The 13,451-nt window shown below is 45.1% G+C and overlaps 1 protein-coding gene across 1 annotated transcript in view; it reads right to left on the reverse strand.

The window, feature by feature from the left end:
• LOC135366337 (ATP-binding cassette sub-family A member 17-like) overlaps positions 1-13,451 on the reverse strand; it is an 82,961-nt gene that overhangs the window by 41,793 nt on the left and 27,717 nt on the right. The window lies entirely within an intron of this gene.

Genomic DNA, 13,451 nt, shown 5'->3' on the forward strand with positions numbered 1-13,451 from the left:
GTAAGCCAAGATGCCGCCAGTGCCGCGTGGAAACAACATAAAGTGTTTTGTGAATAGGATTCCAAAAGAAAAAGTGCACGCAACTTGTTGAGGTATCCTTGCTGTCAGCGCGTGCGCACACAACATGCAAACAAAATTCTCAGTTTGTACAGTTCTGAATTGCGTGTGCGTTTTCTTGGCTTCCTTCGTCCGCGTTGCTCCATATGACGACATATTGTCACCCTAAGCATGCTGCAAATCAGGATATACCGAAGACTGTAATAGTCCTGTAATATGGGTAGGCTTCAATGACCATTAAAACTAATGACAATTATGCCAAGCACATATCCATTCAACTTGTCGAAGAGCATTGGATCATATGCTCTTTGAGAAGTTCACATGTTACGCTCAACGTGGGGCACTACGCGAGCATTCAGTGGTCACTGGCTTGAATGGGTATTATACTTATTCGATAGTACAACAATCATTTTGGAGCCTCTGACAACGTGAATCTTCTGGAAACAGATATTCAGTGTTACAGTCCTCAAATGTATAGAGCGTCTGTTCATCCTTATCCTTCTTGTTCTGCTTGCTTTACTCCTTGAAAATGGGCAGGTCAAAAAGTATTGCGTATTGCCACCTTGGAGCAACTGTATTGCCTTTCCCTCGCCAATGGAAAGCTGCGCATCTTCCCAGGACCTCAAGCTTGAACTAGCACATAGCAAGCGTTGTCTTTGTCTTGGCGCGGTCCAAACATCACGTGGGTTCACATGAGAACATGGGTGCACATGAGTTTTGGTAGGCGGATATTTCAAATAAGAGCTGCTATTGGACTTCACATAAGAGATTCACAGAGAAGTGGCGCATTTAACCCGCATTTTGAGACAAGGTAAAGGTCACGGCCCTCAGCCCTGATCTTCAACTTTCACACAACGATCATTATCTTTAGATTTAAAGATCGTGCACTCCATAGGTGCTTTGCAAACAGGTTTGCACGAGAGCTCGTGCCGAGTGTAGTGCTTCACCGCATAACATGTTGTGCACCAACCATTACCGCGAATGATAGGGTTATCGCTCTCCATTCGAGGAGAGAGGGAGGCGTAACGCCTTTTTGTGGCAATTACCATATATCCAAATTTCCACAAAAAGGCGTACGCACCCTCCCTTCCCGAATCAGAGGCCATAACCCTTCCGTTAGTGGCAATGGTTGGCGCACGGCATGCATTGCGGTGAAGCTCTGTTTTTAGAGTGTAGTGTTGTATGAGATAAGAAGTTGAAGATTGGGTCCCTCTTGCTTCTAATCACTGTTACAGTAGAACCTCACGACATAAAACATTCCCCAACCAACCACCATTCGAGATGGTGTCGCTTGATTTGTTGAAACGGGAAGAGGAGCCTATCTTGGACGTGCGTATTGCGTCCAAAGTAAGCGCCATCTCCCAGGATGATATCATTCAGAATGATGTTTGGCTAGCTGGGAAAATGGTGTTGTGGTGGAGTTCTGTTTTAACAGTCCTTTGCGGCGCAAAGGTTTCATCCAGTTCATCCAATAGAATTCGCAGTTAGTTCAAGCTTCAGTGAAAATGCTGCATAAGGCCTGTTTCACACTAACGCTTTTTCCTTGTTCGTGTTTTTAACGAAAACAAAACGCACTCACCCGTAGCTTGCAATGAGTGAGTTTTGTTTTCGTTGAAAACAAATAACGGGATCGATTGCCCTTAGCTTCTATTTTTAAAGCAAAACGGACGACAAAGACAGACGTATGAGTGAGCACTGAGAAATACCAACATTCTTCTTGCACCCAAGTTAGGGGTGCGTCTATTGCGCGAGTGCGACAACAAGGTACGACAACAATACGAAATTAAATGCCGTAGTCCCGTATGCACAATGACGACCCTCAAGCCCACGAAAGGTACGGCCAACACGACCTAGATAGGACGAGGCCACTTCATGCCTCCCTCTCCCGCGCCGTGAAGATCATGCCTTGCACCGAGATATATTACATTGCTAGATGCCCGTGTCCCACTGCGTGCGTGATTATCTTATAACTCGAGCTTCTTGCGTTGTAGCCTGCTTGATCGACGAGCCCGGGGGTGCCAGGCCAATTACGATACTCGTTCGAAATGGAGGAATTTTAATCCTTGTGTGAAGCCTCAAGGACAAATGTACGAAATAAAAGGCTGTCAACCGTTTTAATGCGATTTTCCTTTTTGGTCAACTACCACTGGACCTCAACAATAGGAAAAAGAAGTAAGGAGATGCACAGATATATCAATACATATTTACCTCATGAAGTGGGATGGGATTATGGGTTTAATGGCACAAAGTACAGTACTGCATACGACACTTTAGTTGTAACAATTCAACATTGCTACATAGGTTTGCGAGCATCATTTTATGACAGAAAAGAAAAAAAATCACACAAGAACATCACGCTCTGCTGACCACAAGACAGGGGAGGAAGTTGTAGTCCTGCTGAAGGTCCCACGGCTAACTCTTGATGGCGTGCCATGTATATGTTCACCGCTTGCCCCTGTTATGTGCCCACTGAAACCACGTTACAAGAAGCACCTGAGAAGAAATAAAAAAAGAGAGCGAGTGCTGGAGCAAGTGCAAGAAAGCCAATGATATCAAAAACGTTCTCAACTATATCACACAAAACGAAAAACCAACTCTTTTTCTTGCATTGTTGACCCAGTTCAGCTCCTGAAATGTACCTGAAACAACCAAGAGCACCAAAAGAATAGCAAGAAGAACGTTGTAAGTTGCTTCTTCTAACTAAACTTCAATGGCATCAGCAAGGAAATCAATGTTGGAATAGCATCATTTAGTGTGCTATGTAATTACTCTATAGAGTTACTACTGGAAGAAGCAACCTAAAAGAAGCATGCTCTTTTGCTGACATTCAAAGGCCTCAATGAGGAAAACATTCAGCAACAGCACGTGAATGTAAATCCCGTTTGTAGCAGAAACACATTTATTGTCAATGCCGTTCTGTACGCATCAGTAATCCGACAAGTCCCTCAGAAATCGGAAATAGCTATCCTGAATAATCAAAAAGGGACATTCTGCATCAATACATTTGGGAGAAATAAGAGAGCAATTGGTGTTGAACTTTGGATATATTTGGAAACTTTTGCTTTAACACGTTATAGCACTAAAGGCATTGTTGAATAGCTACACCAATCTGCAGAAGAGGAGTTGCACAGGGAGCAACAAGGAATTTCTCAGAAATAAAAGACAAAACTCAACAAGGCGAATAGTAATAGTGCCATCCGATCAGAGCGTTTTCCGGGTGCCATTCATAACGTAGTCAATGCTGCATCCAAAATCACATGTACCTGTAATTATGCACCTCTTCTACTAGGCGTATCTCGAGTAGTAAAGCTGTTCCACTCACCTCCCTTCGTGTTTTCGTATGCTCGTAACAAAAGAAGCTGTAAGTCGCTCGGCTTGCCGCTGTGTAGCTATCATTCCTTAAGTTATGAGCCCAGGAATCTCATTCGTTGAGAGCACACGCTAGCCCACTGTTTCACTTCAAAAAAAAAAAAAGAAGAAGAAAGAGAAGAAAAGATAAAAAACCCGGGTGAGTTGGTCTTTGAAAGAGCCAACAAGCGGACGCCATGTTGCCTTCCCGTCGGGCGGGATGCGGTGACGTCAGCTATGGAGATGCCTTCTGTATCTTAGTGGTGTTGGCGTGGCTTGCCCACTATTTGCATGTATTTGTGTGTTGTGCTCTATACGTGCACGACAATCGTTATTGGTAGTGGCAATACACTAGCAGGGATGGACATTTTTTAGCATTTTGCTGAAAGCAGTATTTGAATACTCTTCATAAATGCTCTTGTTTTTTATCCTCACTCTTCTGCAAAGCTTCATCCAATAAACCGTTTACAACTAACCTTGAACTCCGCGTTACAACATTATGACATTGACATTTTCGCTCCTTCTCATGAGTTTCTTACAAGTATTAGTGCCATTGTTTCTGTTTAACTTCGTGTTTCTCTGTTAACCTTGTTGCCTTATTGTATATTTGAATGTCTTTGTTTTCCGTAATATAACCTTTGTGGTGCACCAATAAGAAGACCCTAGTGGTTGTTTTGGGGCACCTGAACAAAAATAAAGTTCTTATTATTATTATTATAAATACAAAATATAAATACAGTATTTAAGTACGGTAACTACTACGATAAATAGTGTGAGCAAGATGGCACCTGGAATTACACACAATGATCATAACAAATCATTTGTTAAATTATCATGACCATGTTAATACCATAAGTTTCTCGAAGACTGCATCTGTTCGGACGTACAATCAGATTCTCACAGGAGGACAGCCCCTCAACAGGGGACGATGAACAAAGGCTCGTATTAAATTTGACTGAGATGCTTCGTGCAACAATGTAACTGGGCAGTCGCGACGGTTGTGCGCAACAGCAATGGAAAACTAGCCATCTAGAATGATTGTCGCGTGTGTATGTTGGCGCAAACGTGGTATAACTGTGCTCGAAACTCGCCCTTCTTTACGAAAGATCAAATGCACGGCAATTTTAGGACAGGAGTCAGTATACACTCTTAAAAATGAAATTCACCGCGTAGCACGCTCCTAGCCAACCATCATCTCGAATGATATAGGAACTGCCCTTACCTTGGGTTGCACTTTCTGTTTTCTGTTAATCTTTTTCCAGGGCGCAAGAGGCGATAGTGTGCTTTTTCACCCTCTCACATTGGGGGTGAAGGAAAGACGCGTCTCTGAAGATGCGCAATGAACAAAATAACGACAAAAAATGGCCTTCCTTCATGAATTTTTTGCGGAAGATCTGTCGAACGGATTTTTGTTCTGAAAACAGCTCTGTATCAGGTAACCGAAGGGACCAGATGTTCTCATTGGGACAACTTCGTAGCTTTTATAATTAAAAAGTTTTCGAATTATCGAAAGTTAATTAATTCATTGCCTTAGGAGTTTGCTAATGTCCTCCTAAGGAGTGCCCTCCGGCATATGCTATATTGCAATTGATTTCACCTGGGATAAAGTGATACATATATATATATTTTTTTTCAAGAAATATGTTCGCATTTAGCTGGGACACCCTGTATATCTACCGCACTTAAACGAGTTTGGAGCAACGAACAAAGATGCAATCATACTTTTGTTGTTGTTTTTGTTGTTATTATTATTCGCGCTTTATAGTATAGACGGCTGAAGCTCTGAACGTATAGCGTCGTTGGGTACATGCATGGGAGTCGTTCAAAATGGTTATGGCGAGAGGCCACCACGTCGGTACGCCCACATCTGAGGGATAAGCCCGGCGCATTCTATATTCCCTGGGGGAATCGTGCACAGAGGGTGAAGAGTGTACTTCCACGTCCACGTCATGAGTAATATTACTGAGATGCTTCTAGTATTTTGTGCATATAAACCTATAGGCAGTTTGCAACGAATACCGGCACCAACTGGCTCCGCTGCACCGTCCTCCCCTCTCTAGAGTCTAGAAAGACGAAGTGCAGTTACTTCTTTTATTATCAAAGGATGAGTCACCTTATGTGGTACAAGAAGTTTCGTTAAGCATGTCGCGCTTTCGGGATGATTTCTGCACGGAATGTGTGCGTATTCGGTGCAGTGGGGAAGACTCTAAATAAAGTAAAATCCCCCAAAATGGCAGAAACTGTGGCTGCAAAAGCCGACGTGTTTCATTCTGATAAGAAAAAAAAAAGGTATTGATTCGAGGGACGGGCGCCATATCTGCAAAATCAATCAATCAATCTATTGCCGCTGTGGATGATGCTAATTGCAGGCGCTCCCATGAGCTTGAAACAATCGAGCACATCCTATAAAGGACTGCCGCGCACACGAAGTGGCGCGCCAAAAATTTCTTGCAGACTGCAAGAACGATACCTTGCACGCCATTTTACACGTCCCAACGGCAGCGCGCCTCTCCGCGAGACGCACGAGGGCCCAGAATTTAGGGCGCTTTCTTTGGGTAACCAGTCTGCCTTGGGGGCCTCTATATAATCATTCAAGCCGAACTCGGGTTTCTAATCGGAAGACTCACAAAACCACCGGTACTGCCTATACCTGCCTATATCTTTCATCTTCTTGTCATCATCATGTCATCATCATCTTCAGCTACAGTCGTGACGATGCCCACAGCTGTGAGGCCAACAACGGCAAGCTGTTACCACCACCTCAACCACCACCACTTCAACCTAAGCAGCACAACATATTGGCCCAATATCGGCTGAACATTGGCAATACCGGTCCAATACTGGTCCAATCTTGGACCAGTATTGCCGATATATAGCCAATATAGAGCCAAATATTTTGATGTTTGGGAACCTATAGAACGCATGGATAAATAATTTTACAAATAATCAGGTCAGCGCTCGTTTACGGACCGTGTTTAAAAAGGATGTCAGTTGTGTAATGATCAAGCCCATGTCCTGAAAGTTTCTAATACAGTATATGTTGATACCAAGTCGAGAAGAGACGTGACTAGTTACGACGATGTTTATTTCCAGAATGAATAACGCTCGCGACGGATGATAGTCAGGATGTGATGTGCGAGACATGCGCTCAGTCGTGTTGTACTCATGATGATCATGATATGTCCGTTGCATTAGCAACAGACTGCGGACCGGCAACGTCATGCTGTTGTATCTCAAGTGGGTACAGCGACCTGCTAGCGCTTCTAGTCACATGCCCAGTAGACGTTCGCACTGTATATGACCGTACCGTCCCGTCTTGTCCCTTGTGTCCGGATTGAATGCGGACCAGAGGCCAGAACATCCTTGGCTTTCTGTCTTCGGAAATCACGACGTCGCCTGGCGACATAGTCTTCCCCCTGTTTTGTTTGCACTGGTTGGCTGAGCGGAGCTCCATAAGGTAATGCCTCTGCCACCTTCGCCATGCTGCTTGGAGCAATGTTGCACGTTTCTGCCATGTGCGATGGATGGGTTCAGTCTCCTCTGTTGTCATCTCTGGAGGCACTATGGTAAGGCGTCTCCCTGTGATGAACTCCGCTGGTGTTAGCGGAAGAATCTCATTTGGGTCATCGTACACGTAAGAAAGCGGTCGAGAATTAATGACGGCTTCCACCTCTGCTACGATTGAGACCAGGTCTTCATACGTCAATGATTTTCTGCCGATGGTTTTCCTCAATGCCTGTTTCACAGACCTTATCAATCTTTCATAGAATCCACCCCACCACGGTGCATTTGTAGGAATGAACTTCCAGCTCACGCTGTTGGTCCCAAGCCAGTCCAGCACTTCATCGTCTCGTATACGTCGCCATAATGCAGCAAGGTCCTTGTTACATCTTTTGAAGGTGGGTGCGTTGTCGCTGTATATCACTCTAGGCATCCCTCGCCGTGCGAAGAATCTTCGTAGTACGTGAACGAAGCTTGCCACCGACATGTCGCGGGAAACTTCTAGGTGGACAGCCCTTACGACAGCACAAGTAAACATGGCAATGTACATTTTCACGTTGCGTTGATGACCGTGCGTGTTTCTGACGTATAGAGGTCCTGTAAAATCCACTCCTACAACAGTAAATGGATGGCATTGTTGCACTCTGTCAGCAGGAAGTGGTGGCGTGTTCTCAGACGTTTTTGTCTGGTTGAATCTCCTGCAAACGGTGCACCTATGAAGAATGTTCTTCACCACCTGCCTTCCTCGAACTATCCAATAGTTTTCCCTGAGCTTTGCAAGGGTGTCTGCTACTCCTCCATGCATGACCCTTCGATGAGCTTGCTCGACGAGTAATGAGACGTAGTGAGCATTTCGTGGCATGATTATGGGGTGCTTTTCATCGAACGTAAGATTTGCCATCTGTAACCTCCCTTCAACCCTCATTATGCCGTTCTCATCAAGAAACGGTCTGTACTTCTGCATGAAGTGTCGTCTTTTTAGTGATTTCGCGGCCTTCAGGGTTTGATATTCTTCAGGGAAAGCTGTGACTTGTACATGTCGGAGCCAATAGTTCTTAGCGTTTTCAATCTCTTCCGTACTAAGTGGTCCATCGATAGAAGCCCCTTTACAGTTTCCACAAAATCTCTTTATCCACGCTGTTACTCTGTGGAGTCTATTTAGTGAGCTGAAGTTCGTGCAGCTAGTAACTTCTTCCGCTGGCGCCGTCGTTGTTGCAAGTGCTGTTTGCTCATGTTTCGCTTCTTCCCGGCAGCTTGGTGCTTCGAAGCACTCTTCAGGCCATGCTTGTTCATCTGTGAGCCAATTAGGGCCGTTCCACCACTTGTCGTTGGTCGTGAGTGTAGTCAGTCGAAGACCTCGAGTGACCATGTCCGCGACGTTTTCGGTCCCAGGACAGTGCCTCCATTGTGTTGGCTTCGTATACTTCTTGACTTCGTTAACTCTCCTTCGAACGTACTCCTTCCAATTCTCACTCTTACCGTGTAGCCAATACAGTACGATTGTCGAGTCAGTCCAGAAGAAAACTTGTTTGATGCCTGGGAATGCGTCCATCAACATTCTTGAAATTTTCACAGCTACAACAGCGGCTTGGAGTTCCAACCTTGGAAGCGTCTGCTTCTTGACTGGTGCTACCCTGGCCTTTGCCAGCACTATGTTTGAAGAAGCAGAGTCCGATGTTTTAATAACCAGGTACGCAACGGCGCCATACGCGTTGCAACTTGCGTCACAGAAAACATGCAACGATACATTCGTCGTCCACATGCCGTAGTACCTGTTGATCTTGATCTCAGTAAGGTACTGTAAGTCTTCATACCACCTTTCCCAACTCTCCTGTAGGTCCGCCGGAATAGGTTGATCCCAAGTGAGACTTTGTTGCCACATTTTTTGCATGTAGATCCTTGCAGCGATCGTATACGGTGACATCAAACCTAGCGGGTCGTATATGCTTTGAGCCGTCTGCAACACCTTCCTCTTCGTCCATACAGCAGGCCTTCCACCTTGAAGAAGGTTGGTAGCATTGTAAAAGAGGGAGTCCTGTTCCGTATCCCACTTCATGCCCAGAACCTTTATCACGCGGGAATCTCCAGCGAAGGGTGAGACTTCCTCCGGGTCCTGCAGGTACAAAGCGTTCAGCCGTGCTGAGTTGGAGGCCCATTTTCGCATGTTCATGCTTCCCTTCTGCATTATATTCTTCACCTCGTTGTACACGTTGATAGCGGCTTCCTCGCAGTCAGCACCAGATATAAAATCATCGACATACGTACAATCGTTCAACAGTCTTGTTGTTTCCGGATACTCTACTTCGGACTTTCTCAGCAGTTTCTTCAATGTCGCCGCCAACAGGAATGTGCTAGGGCCAGTCCCGAACGTGACTCTCGTCATTCGCATATATTTCCAACTTATCGTCCACTCCTGTGGGCATAGCTTGATACCAGAGGAATCGCAGGGCATCTCGGTCTCTTTTGTGGATGAGTATTTGGAGGAATGCCTTTTCTATGTCGGCAGTAAAAGCAACAGCATGTAGTCTAAATCTCAGTAGGAGAACGCTTACATTCGGGTTCATATTGGGTCCGATGTGAAGATTCTCGTTCAAGCTGATCTCTTGAGTTTCATGAGCGGAAGCGTCAAACACGATACGACATTTCGTTGTAATGCGGTCCGTGCGAATGACTGCGTGGTGAGGTAAGTAGTACACTGGTCTATCAACTTGTACGTGATTGTATTCGTTCTCTGGCACCTTTTCTGCGACGCCGTCAATTAGATATTTGCGGATAGCATCATCATACGTCTTGAGCAGGTCGGGCGTACGAAGTAAACGGTCCGTCAAACCTTTAAGTCGTTTCCGTGCGTTTCGTTCATTTGTTCCAAGGTCTATGTCGTCTTTCCAAGGTAGCCGTACTTCGTACCTTCCGTTGACGTTCCTGACTGTACTATTAAACCTGTTCAATACCTCTTCTGCGGTTTTGTCGTCGTAATCGGCTTCGTCCTCTGGACCCCAAATGTTGTTAATGAATTGACGTTGCAGGCCTTGCCGGACAAAGAGCATTACAGCTTGCTCCTGGGCTTGAGAATTCATCGTGTCGTTTACGACGCCATGCACAAACCATCCTAATTCGGTGGGGACACAGACTAGATCATCATTAATTCTCCTGATGTCATCTTGCACGAGTCTCCAGTACCAATCGGTTCCAATGAGAATGGAGATAGGAAGTTCTTGATCTGCCGTGGTGACATTCGATGTTCCCTCAAGTAGGAAAGTGCCCTTGAGATGCTCTTGACCGATGGCAGGAAGTACGTTGGCGCATATTTGCTGCGTTTGCAGGACGTCAATTTCTACGGCAGTGCCCTGTGTAGTTTGCAGCTTGACCGAAGTTTTGCTCAATGCCTTGGTGACTGTTGCTCCTCCGAACGACCCTATGCTGATTTTTTCGACTCCGTGAGAGTGGCATCCTAATTGCTTCGCGAGCTCTTCGGTGATGAAACTGCGTTGGCTACCGCTGTCAAACAGAACGCGTACCCAGCATGTGTTTTCAGGTCCCTTCGCGCATGCCATTGTTGTGCCTAGAATTATCGTGCTTGACTGTTTAGAGGGAACTGCAGAGGCTGCTAAAACCACCTCTCCCGGGGGGTCGACCGGAACAGTGTTGACTTGTACTTGCTGGGTACTCCTATTGCGTATGTAGTCTGGGTCACAGAGGCTCGTAGCGTGTCTTCGGCTGCACTTGCGACACCTGATGTACGACTGACAGCGACTAGCAATGTGATTTCGTCTCGTACATTTTAAACAGCATCTTGCTTCAATTAATAGCCGCTTCTTCTCCTGTAGTGGGATATCGCTGTCGCAAGTGACCGTCCGATGTTGATCTGACTTGCAAAATAAACACGATTCATGATTTGCATTATTTGGTGTCCGTGCATTGTTGGCGTTTAAAAGAGCAGAGGCCGTTGGCATATCGGTGGTTTTGACCTTACGAATATTCGGTTTCCCTTCGTGCTTCTCCTCACCGGTATACCCTAATGCACGTTCCTTGGACACTATTTTTACTCGCAAGTAGTCCATCAGGTCCTGGAAGTCCTGGCTGTAAAGGTGTACCGCACTGCCACTGGCCACATCTGCACCGCGAGTACTGTCATTAAATTCTTGTCGTTCCTGATGTTCAATGACCATGTCTTGGGGCAGCTTGCTTAAAATGATGGGTCTAAGTAGTGCGCTGTAGGCATCGGTTGATATGCCCAAAACCTGAAGGCTTCGTGCCCGGGATTGAATTTCGTTATAGAATTGCCGCAGTTTCGAAATATCTGCAGGATCCGTGACTGGGACCATGTTTGTCAGTTTCCTTATGTGCTCATCAGCTATGCGTGTGGATGATCCATATTCCTTCTTGAGAAGTTCAATTGCCTCGTTATAGCAGCCCTCATTCAAATTTAATCCACGGATGAGATCAGCGGCGTTCCCAGTTAACAGAGACGTCAAGTAACAGAACTTCTCAGTGGCGGTAAGCGCGTTGTTGTGGTGTACTGCAACTTCATAACGTGTCCAAAAAGGAAGCCATGCGTCTATGGCGCCATGAAACTTCGGGAGCTCTAATTTTGGCAGCTTTATCTTATTGTCCCTATGGACAGAAGCAGCTGGAACAGGGCTGGGGTTCAAAGCCACCGAAGTCGACGCGCCCGTCGAAACTACTTGGGAGCGCAGATCTATGCGAGTGATGGTCTCCAAAATCTGATGGCGGTATTCGGTCGTGGCAGTCATCTCGCGTTCATATTCTTCGTCAGAGAATTTATCCTTGAGCTCGCTGTCAACAGCCTTCAAATCTCTGGAAATATCTTGGAGCTTCTCTCTTAGTATAGCAATATCTTGCGCGGTTGTACCGGCAGCTCCCAATTTCTCGTCGATATCGTTCCTCAATCTTGTTGCTTGTGAACGTAAAAATTTCCTGTCTCTCTTCAACTTGTCCATGGCCGACTCGATTCGAATATCCACGGGAGTAAGTCAAACCGTAAAACTCACCGTGGCCAACAATGCGAGAACCAGAGCAGCAATCCTTGTATCCTTCGTTCTTTTAACCTTGAGTATCCTGGTCACGGCACCAATTTCTGTTGATACCAAGTCGAGAAGAGACGTGACTAGTTACGACGATGTTTATTTCCAGAATGAATAACGCTCGCGACGGATGATAGTCAGGATGTGATGTGCGAGACATGCGCTCAGTCGTGTTGTACTCATGATGATCATGATATGTCCGTTGCATTAGCAACAGTATAAGTGTATTAAAAATTATTTATTTATTTTATTATTTATTTATTATTATTTATTATTTATTTATTTTATTATTTATTTATTATTATTTATTATTTATTTATTTATTTATTTATTTATTAAAAATTATTCGTCTTTGAAAAAAAAATCTCTGCGTATAATATCGCAATAAGAGAGAATCCGCATGCACAACACTCTTAAAAAAAGGGGTGTGTTGTAACTCCTTTTTGGGGAGCATACCCTTGCCACATATATCACTCCCTTTAAGGAGTCTCCTCACTCCCTTCATAGCTGTTAAGAGAGTGGGAGACTCTTTAACGAGGGTAATGAAGAGTAATTGTACACTCTAAAGGGAGTGATATACTATGTGGCACATGTATGCACTGACCAAAAAGGACCTACAACACACCCCTTTTCTTTAAAGGGGCAATAAACAGGTATGCAAGGTGCACTTTTTTGTAATGCAGTGTGATTCGTTTCCTACAGTGACGTTTAGCAAAATTTTTTGTCACAAAAATGTAAATAATGGCTCAAAACCAACCGAATATTCACTGCACTCTTTCGCGCTCAAGCCCCGCCCTGCGATGCCCCGGCGACAATAGCCACACGTCATTTTGACGTCGCGCACCATCAACCATTCAAAATGCGGGGCGCCTATACACTAATTTTGTTTTAATATCGAGAAGTGAGGTCAATTCTAAACATATTTACACTTGTCAAACACAAGGTAGCCAGATCAAAAGGTACCAAAAGCCCACAATATTCCATTTCATGTGCGCACTATGTTTTCAGCGCTGTATTGCTTCGCGAGGTCACAGCGGTGTTCTCACAACCGCTTCTCCCCGCACGCTGCTGTTTGCGTCAACGAGGCCCGTCATTGGTTAGGAGTCCGAAATCTCCCCCATCTCCAGTGACTGGAATGCAGCTTTGCTACACGTGCGAGACGTGTGACGTAGGTGCTCTCCGAGCAGGAAGGAGAGACTCACGCGGATTATGCTCTTTGAATGGCACTGCTTCGTGGTAAAGGCGCTCGCTAGAAGTAATTGAATTTCATAATTGGATATCGTGAGCCACGTTCTTTCATAGAGCATAATAACTGGAGAATATTCCTGGAAGTGTTTAGTGCCCCTTTAAGAGTGTTCTTCACATTCGTTTGAATTGGTTCGCAGTATGCCATTCTATAAACGAAGAATATATTTGTTGAAAACGGGGGGCGTATGCCTTCCTTGTAACAATGACGAACAGCATAAGTGTCACAAAAAAGGCGTACGCCCCCTATTTTCA

The sequence above is a fragment of the Ornithodoros turicata genome, chromosome 8 (assembly GCF_037126465.1).
Source record: "Ornithodoros turicata isolate Travis chromosome 8, ASM3712646v1, whole genome shotgun sequence".
NCBI classification, from domain to species: domain Eukaryota; kingdom Metazoa; phylum Arthropoda; class Arachnida; order Ixodida; family Argasidae; genus Ornithodoros; species Ornithodoros turicata.